The sequence below is a fragment of the Oreochromis aureus genome, linkage group 15, assembly GCF_013358895.1.
Source record: "Oreochromis aureus strain Israel breed Guangdong linkage group 15, ZZ_aureus, whole genome shotgun sequence".
In the NCBI taxonomy this organism is placed as follows: Eukaryota; Metazoa; Chordata; class Actinopteri; order Cichliformes; family Cichlidae; genus Oreochromis; species Oreochromis aureus.
Window position 1 is genome coordinate 26,289,071 of NC_052956.1, and position 18,486 is coordinate 26,307,556.

The following is an 18,486-nucleotide window of genomic DNA, read 5'->3' on the forward strand; positions in this document are numbered from 1 at the left end:
CAGAGAATCCTTTAAGGTACTGGGGGAATAGGAAGACATCTTATCTGAACCTTTTCCACCTGGCTTTACAGTTTTTGTGTACCCCAGCTACATCTGTGCCTGTGAGTTTTCCAAAGCTGGGGAAATGGTGTCAAAAAAATGCAATAGACTGAATGCAAAAACATTGGATAAACGTATTTTTCTGAATAGAATTTTATAATAAACTCTGAGTCAAATGGGTAATATTACATTCACAATACTTTCATTTTAATTTTCACTTAGTGTCATTCACAATATATTTTATAGATGTCTACAGTATTTGAAATGTAAAAGATATAAAATGATTCCATGGAAAGTACAATACCTTACAGTGTACAAGTATGACTAGGTCATTGAATCAGTGTCTGTTGTGAGTCTCAAGTAAGTTGCCTGCAATGATATTTAAGGTCCAGCAGGTGTCAGTATGGAGCAAAACAGCAACACTGTGTCGACACAGTATCAATACAGTTTGGGGACAGGGGCGGATCTAGAGAAAAATTTTGGGGGTGGCATGAGGGTGGCATGGAGATCAGATAGGGTGGCAAAGTCGAAGCCATTTCTTTACACATTTGCAGGTGCTACATTTTCTAATACATGCCATATATAGTGTCAAAATACAGCAATTTTTGTTTAAAATAACGTAGTCTAACATTCTTTTTGGCATTAGCCGAAACAACTAAATATTTCAGTAAATTAAAAAATATTTTGGATTTTATGTACTGTATAGCCTATACAACAAATAAGCACATATCCCAATAAGTACAAAATCCAGAAACCTACACAATACAAGATGGATTAAGTTGGACTTGTATTTTTAATTAAGTTTCACACGCTTTTTATGTTGGAAATACATTCAAAAGTGTATTACATCCTTACATTTACAGCAAAAGGTCAGAAATCTGCACTTTACAAAAAAACACTGAACAAAATAATATGAAAAAAACATTTTTCACCATCAGGATTCACTAGTCAAGTACTTAAAGTTTATTTTTCATTACATTAGGCCACGTTGAAGAATATTGTGTCTACAACAGCTGAATGCGGCGATTTCCATGTTGATGAGCAAACCATCTGACAAACTCATCCAAATCCAATGCTTTTGTGCGTTTGGACTCAATACTGAGTATAGACAGATTGGACAGTCTTTCCTCTGTCATAGTTGATCGTAAATAGTTTTTAATCATCCTCAAAGCAGAAAAGGTCCTTTCACAAGATGCACTGCTGACAGGCAACACTACAGCTATTTTGCACAGCCGGAACAGTTCAAAAAACACATCATTATATGACTCCAAGAAACTCACAAATTGTAGGAGAGTGGTAGGAACTGTTTCATCACTCTTTGCAAGTCTAAGACTCGCCTAATCTGAGGTACTTCATGCTTCAGATCATCAGTATTGGAGTCATAAGCACGGGCAAGAAGTAGTACATCCTCCTCTCTCAAAAATGTGCCACTTGATGGATTTAATGCCTGAACACCTTTCATAATATTACAGTTCAGCCTAGAAAAGCGTCTTTCCATTTCTCCCATCATACAATCTATAACTGGATAGAATACTTGGATTCTGAACATTTGTTTGCTGTCTGGGTCTTGTTACGAGTCCGAAATTGAGGACGAGAGTAAAACAATCATGGTCCAGAAGAGGTCGATCAAACAATTGATTTTTAATGAATACACGCAGCGTGGGGAGACGTACACTGGAAACCATCAGTTGTAAATCCCCACCCAAAAATACACTTCAGATTGCTTTTATAACATCAGGGTATTGTGACGCCCCCTCATGCGTTTACAAGCACATAATTTGCATCTTAAGAACATTATTTGCCCCTTGTACAGACAATGATCTATTCTAAGAAATAAATGCAGACACAGAAGTTCCCCTTTCTGGCATCCTCTTTCAAATATGGTGATGATCTCAGGCCTTTGAGGTCCCCATGGACTTGTCTTCCTCTTTGCGTCACCTGTTGCTAGGCAAACTCAAATGCAACAAGAAGCTGAATACATTCAGGCCTTCACTCAGCTACTATTTTACTGTAACAATATACTCAGCATATGAGTTTTGATATATATATTTAACTCAATCATTTTAAAGTGGTTATAACTGCACCTGTAATAAACATGTTAATATTTGATTATGATAACCTCTGTAATACCAATTATAACATAATGCCAGCAACTTCAATAAATGCTTGGATGAAATGATAATTAATGCAATGATAAAGATGATGGTTATATACAGTTCAGCAGTAAACTAATTTCTTTAAATCTTACAGTCTGCATGCTGTCCAAGGGTAGAAGTAACAAGAGAATCATGAAGTTTTCTTGCTTTCTGTATTGATCGTTTAGGGATGTGTTGGGTTGAAATGCCACTTTTTTCACATGTTTCTACAATATCAATCCACAGGTCATCAAAAAAGGATTCAGTTCGGTAATAAACCATTGTCTCCTTAAGCGATTCAACTAGGTTTATAGCCTTAGACAGGTCAACAGTTTTGGACTGAAGCATTTCTGATAACATATTAGAATCACTCAATACTTTTCTGAAGAGTGCAAGGCATCCAACAAAATTCAGATCCATTTGAACCAGAATGCCCTTTGCTTCTACAGCTCTTTGTGCATTGTTCTCTGATGAGATCTCTTCTAGTACACGCAAAATTGCAGGCAACCTGTCCATGATATTGCGACATGCTATATGTCTAGAAGACCAACGTGTATCACTAAGGCGCTGCAGTTCTCTTGGTACCCCATGAAACATTTCCTGCTGCACTGTCAGCCATTTCTGATGGACGTAAGATCCAGATATGAATGTGTATAATCGTTCTAGCAAAGAAAAGAAATTTCCTGCATCAGGCACACTTTGGACTGCATCTACTATGACAAGGTTTAAGCAGTGGGCACTACAGTGAATGTAGAAAGCATACTTTGCCACCTCCTTTATCCTAGCTTGTACACCAGAATGCGACCCACTCATCACAGATGCTCCATCATACCCTTGGCCAACAAGGTTCTGTCTGTAGTCCAGCCCATGTTTTTCTAAACAGCCAATAATCTTGCTGGTCAGCCCAGCAGCATCCAGTCTGTCTGCCTCTTGAAACCCTAAGAAACTCTCTTGTATTGCACCATTATAGTAGTATCTAACTATAAAAGAAATTTGCTCTGATTTACTGACATCTTTAGTCTCATCTACAATGACTGAAAATTGTGCACTGTCTTTAACTTCTCGCATGATCTCCTCAGCAACCATTGCAGCCAAACATGAAACAATTTCATTCTGGATGGTTTTACTGGTGTACAAAGCATTTTTGGCTTGTTGTTCCAGTCTCCTTTTAACCACAGGATCATGATTGCCTACCATGTTCAACATTTCTAGGAAAATGCCCCTTTTATTTGAGTCAGCAGACTCCCTGTGTCCACGTTGAGCTATATTTTCTGTAGCAGTCAAGATTAGAATTTCTGCTATAGTCTTAACGTAAGTCTGGTTTTCAAGCACTTGTTTCTGGCGATGGTCATCCATTGCAGTCATCAGTTTCATTTTTTTCACTCATTTTTTTATTCTCTGCCCAAGCAATCATTGCTGTTTTATGACTTTGAGACTTTGCATGACAACAGAACCCACTGTCTTTAAACATTGCTTTCTTCCAATTACGATATCCAACACCTGAAGTAAACACACTTTTGGGAGCATCAGGAAGAGAGAAATGCCGGCAAGCAAAGCAATAACAAGAGTCTCTACTCTGGGAATATTCCAACCAAGGGTGTATTTTGTACCATTCTGGATGGAAGCTCCTCCTGCTGCATCCTTGATAAGTCTTAGGAAAACTCAGATGTGACTGTGTTGGATATGTCTAAAAATCACATACAAAACACAAAATATTGCATGAGCTTCAACTGTGTTTTGAAAAACCTATTTGCTCAAATAATCTGATATGCACGAATTAATTAATTAGATTTGTATTGCAACATAGTGCTAATGCATATTTAATATGATTAAACCATTGCTGTAATTTAGTTTTACATGTTAGTTATATATTTTATTTTTCTACATTTATGCAAATTCAGATAGACATCTTACCATGGGGATCGCTTTGAATAAGCACAGAGAACTCAGGCTGTCTCTCCTTCCCTCTGCTGTCTGACCCCATCACCTTCTCTGCTTTGGACCATATTTCTTCTTCCTCTGCTGCTGCTTGCCCTGGTTCAGCTTCTAGCCCTGGCCCAGCTTCTAGCCCTTTGTCTCCCTGATCTCTCCTCTTTGTGTGGAAGAAACTAGTGATGTCACCCTTTCTCTTCATACCTCTCAGTAGTGTCTGAAATTATGCAAATGCAGATTTAATACGAAGGCCCTTTCACAAAATCAGTGCGAATATTTAATGCATTAAAATTATTTTTCAGACCCGCCTGCTGACGCAGGCGTTCTGCCCCGACCGTGTTATTTCACTGGACGAATTTGCGCATATAATTCAAACCGATTTTTCAGATGTTTCGGATCCGAATACACAAATCAGACCAATCAGATCAATGCATTTGGCAACAATGCATTGGGAAACCGTGATACAGCTTCAACACCAGGATCAAACGATAATATTATCCCTGCTGTTGTCTTTTCTGAGAAACGGATGAACCACAATCTTCATTTCCCACTTTTCTCGTTTACGAAGATTAGCACCAGCTCATCAAGGCTTCATATCAACTTCATTTTTCAATTTTTTTAGACAGTTTTATGAGGATAAATTATCCGCAAAAGCGCAAGCATTCGATGTGCATATATAGGTTATACATCAACTTTTCAAGTTGATGATAATCGCACTCAGACTTACTGCCGTTTTTACGCAACGCGTTCGATGTAATGGCCTTTACCGTTAATATTAAAACTAAAATGCACTTGATTACCCAAATTAAAGTTTATCTTACGATTTGTGCACTTTTTTTCACGGTATGCAATAGCACAAAACAACATTAAATAATAAACATTAAGTACAGGAAAATTACCAGTGAATGTACAGAAATATAAACCTTGTTTTTCATGATTAATAACACTTACCTTTTATGAGATTCCCAGAGAATACAAATCAATAGTCTGAGTTGAAATCTGAATGCTGCGCGCGGTGTTCATTCAAAATGTCCCCTTGCACCAATCAGAGCATAGCGTTGGTAGCTATTGACAACACGTTGGAGGAGCTGTGGGCTGAACCATTTTTTTAGGAGGCAAGGGGGGATTGTGCAATCAATTCAGTTAGTTTTAAACTTCATGCTCAGTACATATTGAAGCTAGCTTGATCGAAGCATTAATACTATCGTATTTTAATAAACAACATTGTCATATGCAAAACTAGGGTGGCACTTGGGGTGGCAAGGGCTTATTTTAGGGTGGCAGTTGCCACCCCATGCCACCCTTCTAGATCCGCCCCTGTTTGGGGAATGTGCTGAAACGCTTCACGAGGCCTCATCTACCCATCACTACATTAGCTCCTATCAATGGTAAACACATTACACTACCAATACAAACAAAGGCAGGTTAATACTCACTTATCATTCACACACTCGTTCCCCCAGGAATCAGTGCACCCCCTCCGGACCAACACTGCTCATCCGACATTAAACTGCCCACCTTACTAACCGGATGATGTCACTAGACGGTGGGCTGGCCCAAACTGACAGAAGACTGAATATTAAATGAACTTATATAAACTTATAAACTCCAATAAAACTATTCTATGAACTTTGGGGCCTTTTATACAACAGAAATAGGCGCGCACATCACGCAGAGCACCTCAGGTAAGGCAGCAACGACTCCACCACATCAACAAGATAGAGCAAATGCAAATCAGCAATCGAGTCAGCAAAACTCATTCTATTCCACTGGAAGTCTGATAAGGCTCCTTCATACATACAATGGTTAAAGGAGGTGCTTTTCTTTTTACCACTGGAAAAACTTAGATACAAAGTTTTCTCATCACAACAAAAATTCTCTGTGACTTGGAACCCATTTATTGACTATATAAAAACGTATTTTCCAGATGTGTAACATATTTTTTTGTTTGTTTGTTTTGTTTTGTTTTTGTTTTGTTTTACATGAGCCTCGGGTGGGGTGGGGGGTTCTTTTTTGTTTTATCTCTGTGCTTTATTTCTATGTATAATCGCAATGTTTTCATTTGTATTGTGACCACAACTTGTGTAAAGTGAATAAATAAAAGTGCCTTTTTGAATATTGCCTGCTACGTTGACCTGTAGGATGCGTATAAAAAGCTCCAGTGTTCATCTGGACGTTGTCGGTGGGAGAAATGTTTCGTCCTCATCCAGGTGACTTCCTCTAAGCTGTCTGGGATCTCCTTACCCTGTTGACTGAGCCTGCATCATGACGCTCCAGTGTAGCACTTTGTGGCTGATATTTAAAACAACAAGAATCATAAAGATGTTTCCTGTTTCAGAGATCAATGGTTCCTTCTCCACTGAAAACACTGTTAGAGCCATTTTAGATTTTTTGGTGCTATTGTAACTTCTCAGCACAAGAGGGAGTAGTAACATCTCCACACACGTTTAATCCAGGTTCAAAGGTGCTCAGGTGTTAATGAGCCTGGCATCTCAACAAAACGGAATATGGAGGCTGTAGTGAAGTGAATAAATGATACATCATTTTATTTCAGTGAAGTGGTGTGTGTGTGTGTGTGAAGTGATGACTGTGAGTAGAGAGTATTCGAGTATTGTACTGCATTACATTACTCCAGTACTTCTTCTGCAGACGATTTAATCTAATCTGTGACGCTTTTAAGATTCATCCATTCACCCACTCCACCTGTCGGTGTGGCAGGTCTCACCTGCAGGTACTGGAGAGCCGCCGAAGCTCGTTTTTCCATGGAGCACACTGCCAACATCTGACACTCAGTCAACATCTGACGCCGTTACTCCACTGGCAGTAACAGCGTTGGGATAAACACGGGGATGTTTCAAAGTTCTGAGAAAAGATTCTTGTTACTGATCCTGATCAGACAGTCAGCTGCTTCCTGTTTCCCATCTGAGCCAACAGCAGGAAGCTGGAGCTCTACAGGTCAGTTATTTACTCAGACCCTGGAGGGTCAGAGGTCACTGAACTTGCAGAGCTGACTCACCTTTAAAGAATGCCTCAGATCATTTCTGTGACCTGGCACAGGTGAACACACCTGTCAGGTGTATCAGAGCTTCCTGCTGCTGTTTCACTGCACATGTTATTTAATATAAATGTATTTTGATGCCATGAGGTGACCTCAGACGTTACAGCGTCCAAGGTCACCTGTAACTGCCTCACTGCAACACATGATCAATACAGTATTGGTATTCCAGTGGAAACTGTTTACTGATTTTATATGAAGGAAACAAGGAAGAAATTTATCAGAGGTGTGAGTGAGTTCATGGGTGAAGATATGTCTGCAGTGATGGACTGAGTTTCAGGGAGGAGAGCTGAGCTGAGCTCCAAGGGTTCAAGGAGCACTGATCAGGAGTATTGCTCATGTATTGATCTATTTCCACGGAGCTTCCTCTCGTTCTGATGGCATGTTTTCTTTTCTTTTCCTGTCGTCATGGTGATCTCACGCCCTGCAGCAGAATGAAGTCTGGCTGCTTCGGCTGATCTAAGCTTCATTCCTGTCATTCCTAACGTTCCCCCTCCAGCACGTCAGGAGCAGGTCTGATGATCTGCCGTCTGATTGGCTCACAGGTCACAGGTGAGATGAAACTGTTTTCCTGGCTGAAACTCAGGTCCAGCAGGTGTGACTCACCTGTTCGATGCACCTGATAATCAGCAGGTGAGACAAAGAGAAGGAATGCAGCCCAGCAGCAGGCCGCCTCACTTCCTGTTCACCTGGATGAGATGGGAAGGCCTCAACTGATTACACTTTAACTTCACTCTGCTGAGCAGCCAAAAGAAAACAAAATAAAAATGTCTGAAAACGTTAAAGAAAAAAAACTGAAATAAACAGAATAAATCCTTCAAACGAACACAAACAATCACAACTGCTTTATGGTCATTGGTTTCACGTCGGCCCGGGCATCGAACCGTAGACCTCTCACTTCTCAGGCAACAGAATCAGCTCATTTACCATCAGTCAGGTGAGACACAGCTGGATCAGTTGACTCTGAAGCAGCTCTTACTTACACTGCTGGGGGCTTCCCATAATGCAGCTTTGCTCTGCTCCTCTGTCTGTATGTGGGGGTCTGGGGGTGATCCTGGGTCTGTTGGAGGTCTCTTCCTGTTTACAGAGAGTCCTTCCTTCCCACTTTCTCAAACTTGGACACAGCTCATGGCCAATGCAGCCATGTCAGCAGGTGAAGGGACCTTGCCTGGGCCATGCTGGTCTTGCACCTGCCTGCCCACCCGTGTGACCTGCTGTGAGAGCAGGATGCGAGCGAAACGAGTAAAAATCCACCATACTCTCCAGCACATTCATCAAACGTGATGCCAGCGCACTCCTTTCGCCTTCAGGACAGGAACCCACCCATCTGTGTTAGAAAAATACTGAACTTTGACTCTCTACTGACAGTCTCCTGGGTACCACCTCACCAGGAGGAGATCCCGGAGGAGGAGGCCGGGAGACGGAGGTCTGAGCCTCTCTGGACGGACGGAGGTACTGTTATGAAAGTGCTGTGACGCTTGACCCCTCACTGAAAAATAATAGAGCGTAAGCACACATCTCTGACCTCTGAGAGCCAGCATGTTATGTGACACGGAGTGGGCCTGGGTTCATGTCTGAATTGTTCGGTGGCGTTAAACGAGAACTTCAGTGTGTCAGGAACGGATTTGCTGTAAATAAAGCTCAGAGAGTTTGAATGAAACGCGGAGGTGAACAAACTGGTGGAGCAGGAGCGTCTGGGTGTTTTCACGTGAAGCAGCTCGCCATATCACCTGTCCAGGCAGGTAACCTCCTCCTGCCGGTCGGGCCGGTTGCGCCTTCATTCCTCGCTGGAGTTTAAAAGGTGAAGACACAGGCTCAGGGCGCCACACCGCCGCCTGCTCGTCCTCTCTGGTGCAGTGGTTCTAGATAGTTCAACAGTACAGCATACGTTTGTGAAATGTTTAGGACCACTTGATCAGAGCAAGGAACTCACAGCTGGGAACATCTTCAGGGACTCAGAGCAACACCCGAAGTCCTCGTCCTGTTTCCTGCAAGCCGGACGCACCTAAGCTGTGACAGGTAGAAAGGGGTGAGGCTAAAGGTGGGGTTTCTGGGATAATTCCAGGTGTTTGATCTTTGAAGGCTGTTTACATCCACAACTTTTATTTATCTTTTAAATGATGTCTTGATGTTTGTGAGCTTCGTCAGCCAATCAGATTGCAGCTTTGACTTTTTCTGGATAAAAGCTTCTTCCTGTTCGACATGTAAAACTCGGTGTCACAAGAAACCCAACGTTTCCCTCGAGTCTTGGTTTGGAGATCTCACCCTCCGTGGGCCTCCGTGCACGCCAACCAATCAGATTACACGTTCTTCCCATGTTGTTGAAAATGAAGAATAACTGTAACAGATGTAGACTGCAAAGTAGAAAAGTAATCACAGCAATGTCAGAATCATTGAATCATTGAAGAAACATTTTTATCTGAATGCTCTGCTCTAATATGAATATCTAAACATGTCTGAGCTCCTCTTGTAAACACTTCTGTGAGCTTCCTGCTGAACATTAAGTGTGTGCATCTGTTTGCTTTGTCATTTCCTGTTGTGAATAAAGTGCTTTACCACTATAAAAGCTTTGTGTGAATCACTGCGCCATCCCGGCCCGAGCCTCTCCATTGACTCGTCGTGACGATTCAATCTGGTTTGTACAAAAACACAGTCTCATGACAAGAAGGACATCGTCATCGCTCCATATCCAAAAGATAAACGATATCAGCTGTGTTTGTGTGTTATGGTCACACACTGGTTTTATGGTTATGCTACATCCATCCATCCATCCATTCGCTTCGCTTATCCTTTTCAGGGTCGGGGGCTGGAGCCTATTCCAGCTGTCATAGGGCGAGAGGCAGGGCACACCATGTACAGGTCGCCAGTCTGTTGCAAGGCTAACACACAGACACAAACAACCATTCTCACTCACATTCACTCCCGCATTCACACCTATGGGCAATTTAGACTGATCAATTAACCTATCCCCACTAACTACATGTCTTTGGACTGTGGGAGGAAGCCAGAGTACCCGGGGAGAACACACACAAACACAACACAGAGGCTGTATCCCAATTCAGGGTCTGCAGCCTTAAGGGCCGCATTTTAAGGCCGATTATGTCACAGCGACGTGACATAATCAGCACTGACGTAATTCAAGCACTGATGTAATTCAGTGCTTGAATTGTGACAAGCAGCCTTGTCCCAATTCAAAGCCTGCCCGAAATGCAGCTCTCAAATGCGTCCTTGAATTTTAAGGATGGGTCGGTGTATCCTTCATGGCCCAACATATCCCAGACTTCATAGCGCAGACGTGGGTGTGGATAATTTTGCCAAAAAAAACAGCGGACGGCTGAAGCAGGGCAGCCGAAGAGTAAACTTTTAAAAGTAAGTACTTAATATTATGTCACTTATTTATGTGCAAATGTTTAATAACGAAGAACATTAAACATTAAAAAGGACATTGGGGTGGCTGTAGCTCAGGTGGTAGAGCGGGTCACCTATTCACCAGAAGGTTGGTGGTTTGATCCCAGGCTCCTCCAGTCTACATGCCAAATATCCTTGGGCAAGATATTAACCCCATGTTGCCCTCCGATGCATCCATCAGAGTGTGAATGCGAGTGCATGTTAGATAGAAGCACTAAAAACCTTAGATAAAGTGCTTGTATGATTGGGTGAATGCACAAGTTGTATAAAGCGCTTTGAGTCCTCAGTGAGAGTAGAAAAGCGCTGTATAAGAACCAGTCCACTTACCATTTACCAAAACATTACTGTTGGCCACATGTCAGCAAAGTTATGTGACATTAGTGATGTTAGTACTTTCAGTGTTAACTTCGTTTTAAAGCCTTTACTGTAAAATATACGCCGTTCAATAGCTGACCATAATCTTACAGAGAATGTGATGATTTTATGGATAATTAAAGTCAGTCATATATCCACAAACACAACAAGCTGAAAGTCAGTGATGCTGCTCGGTTTGCAGTCCTGAATATCACAGCACAAGCAGGATTCACTACACTGTTAATGTTAGCTATATTATATTGCTGCCTCTGTTTGGTGGTGTCGAACCAAACGGACTTTAACGTTTGTTTGAACGAGCTGACACTCGTTAAGCTTCAGCACCCCCAAAATGAATCAAAGCACCCCCAAAGATTTCTTACTTTTTTTTTTTACAATATTTGCTGTTTGTGTGACACACTACTAAAAATATAAAAAGCATACAGTACTTGATTGAGACGGAACATTTTAACAACAAAAGTATAGATAACCCCTCCCCCCTCCCAAAATGGTTTGTTCCAGCTCGCCCCCACTCTGGCTCTAGGGTCGTTGCTGCCAGAGCGATGGTAGCTGAGACGCAGCAGAGCGGAGGTGGAGTGCCTGGATTAAAACAGGACATATTAGCAGCATTTAACCTTCAGTTACTCTTTATGTAGTTAGATAGGAGTCATGTTTCTTTTTAGCTGAAAAACATTACACCCAGGTAACCTGCAGTGTTGAAAACGTGTTTTCCAATGATGTTTGCTACCCTACAATCCGTCCTACTCTGTAGTAAATTCAGCGACATTTGACCGTCCTGTTGCTCCCACTGAAATGTATACAGCCTATTTAAAATCTAAAACTTAAAATTGTCCGTAGCCTGCTGTTGTTACCACTGTCCTGTTTGAAATGGATACTAACTAGCTAACTGACTGAATGCCCATTAACCTTATAACTCCTGTTGTGTGTGTGTTTGTGTAGAGAGAGACAGCCAGGTTCATAATGGATATAAGGAAGTTTTTTCAAAAACAGGAGCCACATTCAGGTAAAAGTGTAAGATCAAATGATCCGTCAATAAAGGATAATGTTGGATCAGTGTTTCAATATTTTATATCTTTTATTAGATGTTCATGTGGTTTGGTTGTTTGCCTTTTGGTTGAAAGTACACTGAGAGAGGACTTTTCGTTAGTGATCTTAATAATTTCTTTTTTCATATTAATGTAATTTTTTCATCTATCCATCCATCCGCTTCCGCTTATCCTTTCCAGGGTCGCGGGGGGCACTGGAGCCTATCCCAGCTGTCATAGGGCGAAAGGCGGGGTACGCCCTGGACAGGTCGCCAGTCTGTCGCAGGGCCAACACACAGGGACAGACAACCATTCACGCTCACGTTCACTCACACATTCACACCTAGTGACAATTTGGATTATCCAATTAACCTATCCCCTCAAACTGCATGTCTTTGGACGGTGGGAGGAAGCCGGAGTACCCGGAGGGAACCCACGCAAACACGGGGAGAACATGCAAACTCCACACAGAAAGACCCCGGCCTGATGATGGAATTGAACTCAGGACCTTCTTGCTGTGCGGCAACACTGCTAACCACCGTGCTGCCATTTTTTCATCTAATTGAATACAATCTATTTGTGTATGATTGTCAGTCCAAAGAGGGAGAGAGGAAAGAGGGGAACGTGAGGAGAAAGTACAAGGTCAGGAAGAACCAGGTAAGAAAACAGACAGGGAATAGTGACAGGCAAAACAGAAACTGTTAAACTGACGAAGAGAAAAAACCTGATTTTATTCATACAATCAGGAAGTTGTGTTCTCCCTATATTAAAGCTGCTATACAGAATCTGCAAAACAAACTGGGTTGAAACATTTTTGACCCTCTTTAACAACATTCAAACATAACATTATCATTGATTGAGGAGATTAAAATTAATGATATATTTTTATGTGGTTCAGCCACAACTCCACTAAAACCTCAGCCAGTAATAGGTAGGCTAACTTTTGGACCGTCCAGTTGTCTGTATGACTGCCGCGAGAAACACTTATCAGTGTTTCTCAAACTTTTTACAGTGTGCACCACCTGAGAAAAATGTCAAGCTCTCCCAAGTACCACTATGAAAGCATGAAACTCATAAATCTTACAACACAAAATTAGTATTATTAAATTAGTTAAATTAGTATCTGCAGTAAAGATTTTTTCATACATTGTATACATTCTACCACAGGCAAAGTTGCCTCCATTTTTATAGTTTTTTATTAATATTTTGGAATAATTTATTCTGTTTTGGGAGTGTTTTTTATGTATCTGTATTATATTATACATACACATTAAAAGTGAATCTCTGTCCAAAACATGCACTCAGTTTACTTCTTACTCACTATGAGCATCATTTAAATAACCTTTATCAGATTTGATGGTTTTGTTACAGACTTCTCAAAAAAGTGTTTTGCTTTTCTTTCACAAATGTGGGGATTAAATTGTGTTAAAATGTACAAAACAGTGATGTCAGGTTTGTGACGAGGACCCAGGCACAGAGAGACTTGATGAATTTAAGAATCTTATGATTTAATAAAGAAATTTGCAGACTTGTACAGAGATGGTAAAATTATGATGACTGATAACGGAGATGAAGACAACAGACGATGAGGACAGGGAGGAACAGGGGTTTAAATGCACCAAGGAGACAGTCAGAGGGAACTCGGGACAACTGGAGACATTTAAGGATGCAGGGACTGACAGAGACAGGGAAGAAGTCTCATCGTGACGTGTAAAGCTTATCTTGCCTGGCTGGGCAGCTCTCTGGGTGCTCAGCACCCCCAAAGCTCTGATCCTAGAATCGCCCCTGGTTTGTTGTATCATATTGCTGTAATTGTTTATATGCTTTACATATTTTGAGGTAAGTTGATCTATAGCAGGGGTGTCCAAAGTCCGGCCCGCGGGCCCTCAAGTAATTTTATAAATAGAATAGAAAATGGCCCGCACTTCAACTTTTGCTTGAGTGTATTGCACTTCTTAGTTTTAACACCAGGGGGAGCTACTGATGATCAAGGCAGTTGCTCTACCAAAAAGGACAAGCACAGAAGAAATTTACCCCAAGTTACCAAATATGGCAGAACCAAAGAAGCGAAAGGTAGAAAGTGAGTGCAGAAAATTTCAGACACGGTGGGAGAGTGAATATTTCTTCAAAGAATTAAAGGGGAGGTGTGTCTGTTTGATCTGCACTGAAACTGTGGCAGTTATGAAAGAGTATAATGTACGACGTCATTATGAAACCAAACATCAGGCCTATGCATCCTACACTGGTGCTGAGCGAGAGCAGAAATTAAAGCAAAGGGTAGCTATCCTGCGGGGTCAGCAACAGTATTTTTTTCGTGCTCAAATTGTCCAGGAAAAGGCTACAATAACCAGCTATGAGGTCGCCCAACTCATTGCAAGACATGGCAAGCCTTTTTCAGATGGAGACCTCATAAAACGCTGCCTCGTTAAAGTCACCGAAATAATGTGCCCGAAAAAGTGCAGGACTTCAACAACGCCAGCATGTCCAGAAATACAGTTGTGCGACGCACTGAAGACTTGTCAGCCAACATTAAACTGCAACTGTCTGATAAAGCTTGTGCTTTTGATTTTTACTCCATCGCATGCGATCCGAGCACTGATGCCACAGACACCGCACAGCTGCTAATTTTTTGGGGACGAGAGCACGAGCACTGTAGGTGAGTAAAAAATATATTCCACAGTACCCGTGTGTTAATATGCATGCATGTGCAGGTACACATGCTTCAAGTATCAATAATGCGCATCAATTCTGTCACTACCCTGCTTTTTGCGCACCACTTTCTTATATGCGTTTTTGTTAACACACAGAGTACACACCGCTGTGCACAGCGCACGCACACGCAAAGTCAGCTGATCTCATCTGATGCAGATCTGCTCCTTGATCAAGTGACATTTGTCTGGATTTTTGGCACGAGTGGCGTACGATGAGCACCGCAGCTGGATGGCCCGATTTACATACCCAGCGCAGCTGATACTCACCAGAATAATTTACTAAAATTATATGGACTCCTGTTATTAAGTCCAGTTCAGTCTGTTAATGTTGATAACCGTTTCAAACGAACGTTAATAGGTGTGTTGCTAAGCCTAAGAACTTAAATAACAAGCTTGAAATGTACCCGTCCCATTTTCCCCTTTATTGTTTTTTCTCTGTACTGTAAATCTTCTGTCCAAGAAGAAATCTGAGGCTGCTGTTCTGAGAATGAGCTACCAAAGCTTTTTCTGAATAAATCAATAAAGATCCATTTATGGAAAGCTGTGATGAAGGCAGTTTTGTCTTTAATTATATTCAACAATATAACACATTTGACCACTTTTAAATGATTTTTCTAACTTTAATACACTACAGTTAAGGTTATATACCTAATTTCTAGTATGTGGCCCAGCCCCTCCTATATTTTTATGTATGTGGCCCTCAGTGAAAAAAGTTTGGACACCCCTGATCTATAGTGTTACATCATATTCTATAAGGATGTTATGTGTTTGTATACTTTCTGCCCAGTTTGACCCATTTACCAGAAGTCAGCCTATTTAAGGCTCTGATATCTATTCTGTATGACTTAAAGCAGTTATGGCATGGTATGATTTTCTCACCCAATAAAGGAATGTTTAATAAATAATATCAGTCTACTTTTCATTTTATCAAAAACAGCTTGTACATTTTCTTTTTACACATATATGTAAGCACTGAGCCAAATTTAGTAATGCCAACATATTAAAAGAACAATATTTGTCTCTTATATATAATACATCTATATATACACTGTCAAAGATGCTTGTCTTTGAGTGAAGACATAAAGTGATAGGAAATATAAATAAATGCAACTTGAATCTTTACTGAAGCTCAGTATTTGACACAGAGTTCAAGTTCACAACTGTAATAACTAATAATGATAAATAAAATAATAACTTTAATATTGGCCATATCATATTTACATTACCAAAGTGAGATGACTTTAGTCTCATGAACAACATTAACTAATTGTTATTTACTAGCTAATCTTAAAATGACTGTTCAGTACAGAAATGAAGCCCAGCAATCATGTTTTTACAGTCCCGTGGTCTCAGCCTCAGATACTTATCAAATCACACAAAGCTCATGTAAAAACAAACAAACAAATGAAAAAAAAAGTTTTTCTCCTTCATTTCTGTCAAACAATGCTGTATGAAACTTTTCCAGCTGTTAGTATCATGGTTGCTAGGACACCTGGGCAGCGCGACAAAGGCTAGACCATCCCATTTCACAAGCCTCGCACTTCCACCCTTACCGGTCTTTGAGTACGTGGCCCTTGTGGACCGTTAAGACTGCATACTTTAAGGCTGCAGACCCTGAATTGGGATACAGCCAGAAAGACCCCAGCCTGATGGTGGAATTAAACTCAGGACCTTCTTGCTGTGCGGCAACAGTGCTAACCCCAGTGCCACCCTGAAAGAAAAAAAAAAACTTGAATCATTTAATAAACATATGAAGCTGTCAGTTCTGTTAAAGGACTGAACTAACCCTTCCACCAGTAATTGTGGTTATAAAGCAGGTTGTAGCAGGTTGTACTGTGTTACTGTACAACTGTAATGGTATGGACAGAACTTTGTGCCATCAGAAACGGAATTTGAATAAGTTAAATTGGAATTTGAATTGCTCGCATTGAATCTGAATTGTAACTTGAATAAATGCTTTTTTAAAACTGAATTTGAATTACCCTAATTTGAAATTGAAAATGTATTACACGTATAAGAACAAGCGTCATGTTAACAAATGACAACCGTAGAGTAACTTTTATGCTTATTGTAGCTGTTAGCTAAAAACGCTAATTTAGCATAGTTTGCATGCTGAAGTGGCAACACCTAACCCTACTCAAGTAAATTTAAGTAAATGTGTTTGGAAAAATATAATTCTAAAAATACTTTTATTGCACCATGTTCATTCACTCATGAGCTGCTGTAACATGAATCAAATGGCTGAATTGCCACCTCGGCATGTAGTCAAGTTCTACAGTCTTGCTAATGACCTACTAATCGTATTCAGGTGTGTTGCAACAGGGACACATGGAAAAGTTGCAGGACAGCGGCCCTCGAGGACTGGAATTTATAGACCCCTGCCGTATGGTGTTCATGCAGTTTTCTACCCAACAGTTACAGCAGGCCTGACTGCCTGTTCAGCATATGCAAGAAATATATGATGAGTTTAAGCATGTGATGACAAAGGCCTTCAATTATGGTGTTTGTCATCACATGTCACAGATGGTCATCTGGAATAAACAAAAAACTAAAGAAAACTTGTGTTACTTCATCTTTTACCTTTGTTATTATCATTATTATTATTATTATTATTATTATTGTTCTTATTTTATATTTTTCATTGTTAGGCATTAGGTTTATTTTTATTAGTCCTTGCCAACTTCTTTCCCTCTTCCATGTTACTGTGTCAGCTTGTCAGCATCTATTTGGGGTTGGGAGTGGAACAGAAAGTAAGGAAATCCAAAGTGCCATTAAAACCAGGAGAGGTCTTATATTTCAGAAGAAGGGATTATTAAAAAGAATTCAAAAAAAATGACCGCAATGCCATATTTTATTTAGGAACCCTAGAGAGCACTTTGCAAAATAACACATACTTATGATTTCACCCTCTGATGGGCCAAGCTACGACTGTCAGGTATGGTGATGTAGGTACAGAGCATGTGAGAGTGGTCAAGTAAATGTCTCTTGTCTAGATGAACGCACAAGACAGCTCAATGGCATGGCGTAGAGATTCAGTATCTTCAGTCTTCAGTGGACACTCCATTTCTGGCACAAAACACCTGTAAAAGATGGTAGATTTAGGAGGTGCCTTGATGACCCGACAACTTCAGCCTGACAAACATAACAATGGAGCAGTATGTTTAAAAAAACCAAACAGCTAATTAAGCATGCACTTAGTAACCTAAGAATTATTACGGTAGTCAAACACAGTGATAGTCACATATCATATCAAATGACTTCAAACAGAGGTGATCCAGTAATGCTGCACTAATGAATTAGACTAACTATTCACTTAAGCTAAAGTTATTAAGTTAGCTATAGAGTTGGGATGCTGTTTAAGACATAAATAAACCTAAAATACAATGGCTTGGATTCATTTGCATGTTTCCCTACTGTAGGGGGTCTCTACAAGCCTACGGGGCTCTGAGAGGGTACAAGATGACAACTTTGGAATTCTACTAGAAACAGTCGATCATATTTGTCAAAGTTGAACCCAGGGCAAACTACGCTAAATTAGCGTTTTTAGCTAACAGCTACAATAAGCGTAAAAGTTACTGTACGGTAGGGTGACCAACCGTCCTCTTTTCCCCGGACATGTCCACTTTTCACGTTCTGTCCAGGGCGTCCGGGGGGATTTTTGAGATTGAAATAAATGTCCGGGTTTTCCTATATTCCGACAGAGGACCCATGTGTGAGACGTCATCCCCGAACTGCTGCTTTGTGAGCGCTTGTTCTGCACTCACAGACAGTGTTGCCAACTCCTCAGTAAGGAAAATCGCTATTGGTTG